At 44.0% G+C, this 7,033-nt stretch overlaps 1 long non-coding RNA gene across 1 annotated transcript; it reads left to right on the top strand.

Moving 5' to 3' along the window:
- The first annotated feature begins 358 nt into the window (after nucleotides 1–358).
- LOC127121152 (uncharacterized) lies at nucleotides 359–1,123 on the top strand. The gene is made up of 3 exons (XR_007803329.1): nucleotides 359–437; nucleotides 519–862; nucleotides 962–1,123. It is a non-coding gene; the product is annotated as an uncharacterized LOC127121152 (long non-coding RNA).
- The last annotated feature ends 5,910 nt before the right edge of the window (nucleotides 1,124–7,033 follow it).

Below are 7,033 nucleotides of genomic sequence, written 5' to 3' on the forward strand. Positions count from 1 at the left end.
CACCTAGTTCATCTGCTTCGTCCATGGAATGTGTTGTAAGCAAAATTATTCTGTCCTTGATTTTTTTATTAACTGCCAAGTCAATTGCATTGAATATGGATCCCTTCCACTTGCAGGCTCGTCAAGAATTATAACCTTACTGTTTCCAACTGATGCGAGAAGACCAACAAGCATTGATATTGTCGTGCTTCCTCATGGAAATAAACTTCAGAAGAAGTTTCTTCTCAGCTTGAACTGACCCTGTCTTGCTGGATTGAATTTGCTAAATTGTTAGTTGAGTTATGTTAAAACAACTTTCCATAAATTTATGTTAAGTGAATTAACGGCTGGTTAACTGTAGATCTGAATTATTATGCAGGGCTTTGTGTTAGGAATGGATTTACAGGTCATGTGCTGGTGTTCCAACCCTTGGAAAATGGTGCAGGTTAAGAATTCAGGTTGGTATAGCAGGATTTGTGGTGGTTTGTTGAGTGTTCGTCACCGTTCAATGATGGAGTTTGTATTGTTGATCCTTTCAGGTTCATTGCAGCCTTTGTCTTGGTTAAAGCATGGAGCCTTGGCCTTGAAGTGCATTGTGTAGCCATTTTGACCATGTGTAGTTCATGATGTATGATTGAGGAGTGACCTATTACATTGTGTACTGTTTTTTTTCTTGAACATGTGAATGATTGGCTTTGTAGGTTTTGAACACAAATGGCTTGGAAACGGTATGGCCTTGTCATGTGGTTATGGTCTGCTGCAGGCACTGCAGACTTGGCAAGATTTTTGTAGGGTGTTAGCTGCAATGTTTGAGTAGGGCCATGATGCAAGATTAGCTACGTGGTTGGTGTGTTGTAAGTGGTTTGCATCTGGCTCAATGCAGGTTGATTTTATGGCACTGTCTCCTTGTTTGGTTTAAATTTGACACAGGTTTATGTTTTTTTTTTTGCAACTTGGTTATGACATTCAATTGGTTTGGCAGCAGGTACATTGCATGAAGCTGGTTGCACTAGCTTATGCTTCACGTGTGTAGTTTATGGCTCCTAGTTCATGGCATGATGGCATTGAAGATCCTGTGCAAATGGCCAAAACAAGATCAAGATGGAGTTGTAAAATGGGATTAGGACTAGGATTGGACAATTGGTGGTTTAGGATAGAAAAGAATTCAAGTTGACTTTGGTCAAAGTTGACCAAAAAGTCAACTGTTGACCAAAGTCAACAATTGGTCAAAGTGTCAATTTTTGTGTAATTTTGTATGGAATCAAATGTAATGGTTTAAAATTGAAATAAATTGAAATGGATTAACAAAATGGTTTGACGGTGGTTTTCACAATTGGTTTAGTCATGACTTGAATAACTTGATTGATAATGTGTATGAACAAAACCATGAAATAAGACCATAAGGTTGGGGTTTTGGCATAGTATCCATGAACCAAAAAAAACATGACTAGAAAGTGGCTTGAAACACAAGAAACCTTGGTTGTTCAGATGATCCAGAACATAGATGTATCCACAATCACAACACCATGACTTTGAATCAAAACCAATCCTCATATGAAACCAAAGCAAAACTAGGCCAAGCATGTCAAACAAACATCAAAAATTCAGGACCAAAATCGGGGTATGACAGTTGCCCCTATTTAAACGTCTTCAACTAGAGAATATGAAGCAGGATATTCTTCATATGATCATAGTGGGAGATGGTTAAATACTAAGAAGATCCGGATTTTGATCCTGAATCCCTGTGAAAAAATTAACAATGCCTGTCTGAATCGGCAAAGAAGCAATCTCAAAAGAAGAATCCATCTGGCACGGTGAAAATCGGTCTGAGTACCGAAACAGGAAGTTGACCTGAATACCAAAATGAATGGTAACACAGGAATACCCATGGCCTGAACGCCGCACATTAGTCTGAACACTAAGCATAGGAATATGAGAGTATCAATGTTGGTCTGATCACCGGAAATCTGGTCTGAACACCACTTCGATCTGGAAATCGGAAAACTGGCCTGAATGCCACAAGTACTTCGACTTGATCGTCGGAAACTTCTTCGATCTGAAAATCGGAAAAGACTGGCTTGAATGCCACTTCGGTCTGGATACCGGGACCTGGCCTGAATGCCACCTCGGTCTGGATACCGGGAAAACTGGCCTGAATGCCACTTCGGTCTGGATACCGGGAAAACTGGCCTGAATGCCACTTCGGTCTGGATACCGGGAAAACTGGCCTGAATGCCACTTCGGTCTGGATACCGGGAATTGGCCTGAATGCCACTTCGGTCTGGATACCGGGAAAACTGGCCTGAATGCCACTTCGGTCTGGATACCGGGAACTGGTCTGAACACCACTTCGGTCTGGATACCGGGAATTGGCCTGAATGCCACTTCGGTCTGGATACCGGAAAATTGGCCTGAATGCCACTTCGGTCTGGATACCGGGAATTGGCCTGAATACCACTTCGGTCTGGATACCGGGAATTGGCCTGAATGCCACTTCGGTCTGGATACCGGGAATTGGCCTGAATGCCACTTCGGTCTGGATACCGGAAAATTGGCCTGAATGCCACTTCGGTCTGAATACCGCCTCGGTCTGAACACCGGAAAATTCTTCATGTCTATCATCATCGGCGAAGATAACAAAACAGTGATACGTGAGCCGGCACGCATGCCAAAGACGACCAATCAAAAGAGGATAAAGTTGCTGACTTGGAGCAAATACCCAAAAGAAAGGGGAAGACCCAATGGGGATAATACTGCTTGATCAAGGCAAGTATCCAAAGGGGATAAGACTATCAATACCACAAAGAGGGGATTACATCTACCGGTTTGTAGGCAGAAAACCACAGAAAAGCAACCAGTCATCGACCAGGATGAGCACAAAGGGTTAACTCTGCTAGGGATGAAAGTGGGATTTTACAACTACCAACTAGTAGAAAACCACAAAGATAGGACTTACAACTACCGGTTTGTAGGTAGAAGCCAAAAATTCCGCTAAGGATGAGATGAATGAGTGTCGGTTAGTGAGCAACCATTCATTTATGCCCCAGGGAAGCACGGGAGACAGCCAACAGGAAGCCAATTTAGGATCGATCCAAAAAGGCAGACTGAAACAGGACTCATCCTAATGAGGAAAGAACTCAATAGGGAAAACCCATCCCGTTAGGGAGGGAACGGAAACAACCGTCATCCACGAGGATATAACTCAGTGGGGAGCGCAGAAGGAAATGGTAGACACTTTCTGCTTAAGGGGTAGACTCTACATGGAGAGATCAGACACACCCACATCCGCTAGGGAAACAGACCCAAGTTGGCAAGTTGCTAACAATTGGGGAGTAACACTGTTGGGGATACCCACTCGACTAAGGAGTCACTTGCTGGGAAAACATCAACTTCTCAACCATGCTGATGAACCCAATTCTGAAGCCGATCCAATGGTGCGATGCTAAACTCTTTCCAACAACCCAATCTCGGCTGGTCACCACGGCCTAGGGCTAATGGATATGTTTGCAATGTTGATGCATGAGTTTTTTGTTTTACACAATGCCCCATGATCATGGAAATGCTATGCACTAATAATGCAATATGCTATGCTTATCTAAATGATGAATGCATAAACACACGTCTCCTCCAGAGACAACACCGGGGAACTCCAGGAACTGTGCTGAGGATCCTATAATCACGTCAACTTCCACCCTGCTGGGGAAAGACAAACCTTGCTGAGGATACACTCCATCGAATCTGAACCGCTTGGAGATTACCCTGCTAGGGGAGGCAACCCATTCTTATCTCTACTGGGGATGATTTTCTCCAAAACCCGATCCGCTTGGGGATAATAAGTCATGAACAAACTTCAGTCTGAGCACTGGAAACAAACTTCTGGCTTGTCACTTGGAATACCGAGAATGTTTTATGCTTGCATGCGTATGTTTGAATTTTACGATGGCGTAATGCTCCGCGAAAACGGAAATGCTACGCGATTTGGGAGGATGCAATGCAATATGATTCTACATGCAGGGATGCGAAATACTGGGGAAAATGCCAAGCTGAAGCAAGGAATCCCGTTGGGGAAACGATTATAATCTTCCGGACCCTGGCACTACTGTTGGAGATGCACAGCATAATGAACTATGTGGGGAGATGACCAGCCGCGCGGTGTTCTAGTAATGGCGAGATACCGAGGCTCTGACTGGGGAGAGAACGGCGCTGTAAAACTGTTGTTGGGGAATCAAAAGTGGTTCTGGCAACCATAATCTACGGGAGATGACTCAGCAGGGGGAGGCAAACACCGATACGGTACCGAGGTTATGCTTCCAGGAAAGAGATCACCGATCTGGGATTGAAAACATTGATCTGGCATCGAACTCTGAGGAACAGCTGCTTCTGCTGGGAAGCTACAGTCTGGTACTGTTAACTTCGCTGGGGATATACAGTCTGGCACTGTTAACTCTACTAGGGAGTGTATAGTCTGAAACAACCGCTTGGGGAGTACAGTAGTGAGAACCTGCTGGGAATCTTAAGGAAACGCCCCGAGTGTACCGGTTCTGAATAGACGATCCAAAGCACTTAAAAATTTACAACAATGTTAAATGTTTATTAAGCATGTACCTGTAAAGCCCTTATGTGTCATGATGCAATGTTTATCAAAAATTCGGACGTCATTTTTGCAAACAAAACAGTAAAATGAAAATGAAAACAGAGATATACTGAATAACATGATTTTATTGATTGAATGGCCTCTGAATAGGCATTTACATCAGGAAGCAATCCCTGGAAAGAGGTAATCGCACAAAAGATAAAAACAGAAATTAATCTAATGGCAATGTGAGATGGATTTCTATTGGGTTCCAATTCTGCTATGACTCGCTCATCTTCAAGATCCTCCAGATGATCAGCCTTCTGAAAAAGGTGATTGGACTATTTCCTACCCTTCTGAAAGTTTCCAGTCACCGACATGAGATGAGATTCAGAACTAACTCAGAACGCAGTCATTCGCTTAATCCCTAACTTTTGCCTGGATCGCCCTTTCGGGTTTTCAATCCACCGGGATACCCATTTTTGCCTAAGTTGCCTTTTCAGGTTTTCAACTTACCGGGTGTACTATCTTTTTTTTATTTTTAATCCCTAATTTTTGCCCGAACCTTTTTTCATTTTCTTGGTTCGTCGGGATGCCCATTTTTGCCTGGACTACTCTTTTTACTGTCCAGCGGGTCTATTTCATGCGAAGTATTTTTTAACTGCGTCTGAGTTCACCGGGGAAGTGAAGTCTTCACCATCCATCGTTGCAAGCATTAAGGCCCCTCCATCAAAAACCTTGGTGACAACATAAGGTCCCTCATAGTTAGGAGTCCACTTGCCCCTGTGATCTGTCTGAGGAGGAAGGATCCTTTTCAACACTAAATCTCCGACTTGGAAACGACGAGGACGCACTTTCTGATCAAAGGCTCTCTTCATCCGACTCTGATACAACTGCCCATGACAAATGGCTGCCATTCGCTTCTCTTCGATAAGACTCAACTCGTTGAACCTTGTCCGAATCCATTCAGCTTCGTCTAGCTTGACATCCAACAGGACTCTTAGAGAAGGAATCTCCACTTCAACAGGTAGGACTGCTTCCATACCATACACAAGGGAGTAAGGGGTTGCCCCGGTCGATGTACGTACTGAAGTGCGGTACCCATGCAAGGCGAAGGGTAGCATCTCATGCCAATCTCTGTACGTAACGACCATCTTCTGCACAATCTTCTTTATGTTCTTATTTGCTGCCTCAACAGCACCATTCATCTTAGGACGGTAAGGGGAAGAATTGTGATGCTGAATGTTGAAGTTCTGGCACAACTCCTTCATCATTTTGTTATTGAGATTGGAACCATTATCAGTAATGATTCTTTCAGGAATCCCATAACGACAAATGATTTCTTTCTTAATGAAACGGGCAACCACATGTCTGGTGACATTCGCGAATGATGCTGCTTCGACCCACTTGGTGAAATAGTCGATGGCAACAAGGATGAAGCGATGCCCATTGGAAGCAGTCGGCTCAATCTTTCCAATCATGTCAATGCCCCACATCGCAAACGGCCACGGCGAAGACATCACATTCAGAGGATTCGGCGGTACATGCACCTTATCAGCATAAATCTGGCATTTATGACACTTCCGAGCATACTTGAAACAATCTGACTCCATGGTCATCCAGTAATAACCCGCCCTTAATAATTTCTTAGCCATTGCATGTCCGCCGGCATGAGTACCGAAGGAGCCTTCATGAACTTCCTGCATTAACATGTCCGCTTCGTGTATGTCCACGCATCTGAGCAGAACCATGTCGAAGTTCCTCTTATACAACACATCGTCTTTATTCAAAAAGAAACTGCCTGCCAATCTTCTCAAAGTCTTTCTGTCATTGTTGGATGCCCCTGCAGGGTACTCTTGATTCTTCAGAAAGCATTTGATGTCGTGATACCAGGGCTTGTCATCAACTACCAGTTCAGCAGCAAACACATATGCGGCCCTATCAAGGCGCATAACATCGATACTAGGAACATGGTTCCACCGGAACACCTTGATCATGGAGGATAGAGTAGCAAGAGCATCTGCCATCTGGTTCTCGTCACGAGGTATATGATACATCTTTACTGTTGTGAAGAAAGTCAACAGTCTTCTCGTGTAATCTCTGTAAGGGACCAGAGTAGGCTGGAGAGTATTCCAATCACCATTCACTTGATTGATCACTAGAGCTGAATCTCCGAAGATGTCCAGAGTCTTGATTCTCATATCAATGGCTTGCTCAATTCCCAAGATACAAGCCTCGTACTCAGCTTCATTATTGGTGCACTCGAAAGTCAGGCGAGCGGTGAAAGGCATGTGGGCACCTTTCGGAGTTGTAATGACAGCACCAATTCCACTTCCTCTGGCGTTTACGGCCCCATCAAACGTTAAAGTCCACTTTTCATCTGGATCAGGTCCCTCCCCAACAACTGGCTCTTCACAGTCTTTCATCTTGAGGAACATGATGTCTTCATCTGGAAAATCAAACTTCATTGGCTCATAGTCT

This window comes from Lathyrus oleraceus, chromosome 2 (genome assembly GCF_024323335.1).
Source record: "Lathyrus oleraceus cultivar Zhongwan6 chromosome 2, CAAS_Psat_ZW6_1.0, whole genome shotgun sequence".
Lineage (NCBI taxonomy): Eukaryota > Viridiplantae > Streptophyta > Magnoliopsida > Fabales > Fabaceae > Lathyrus > Lathyrus oleraceus.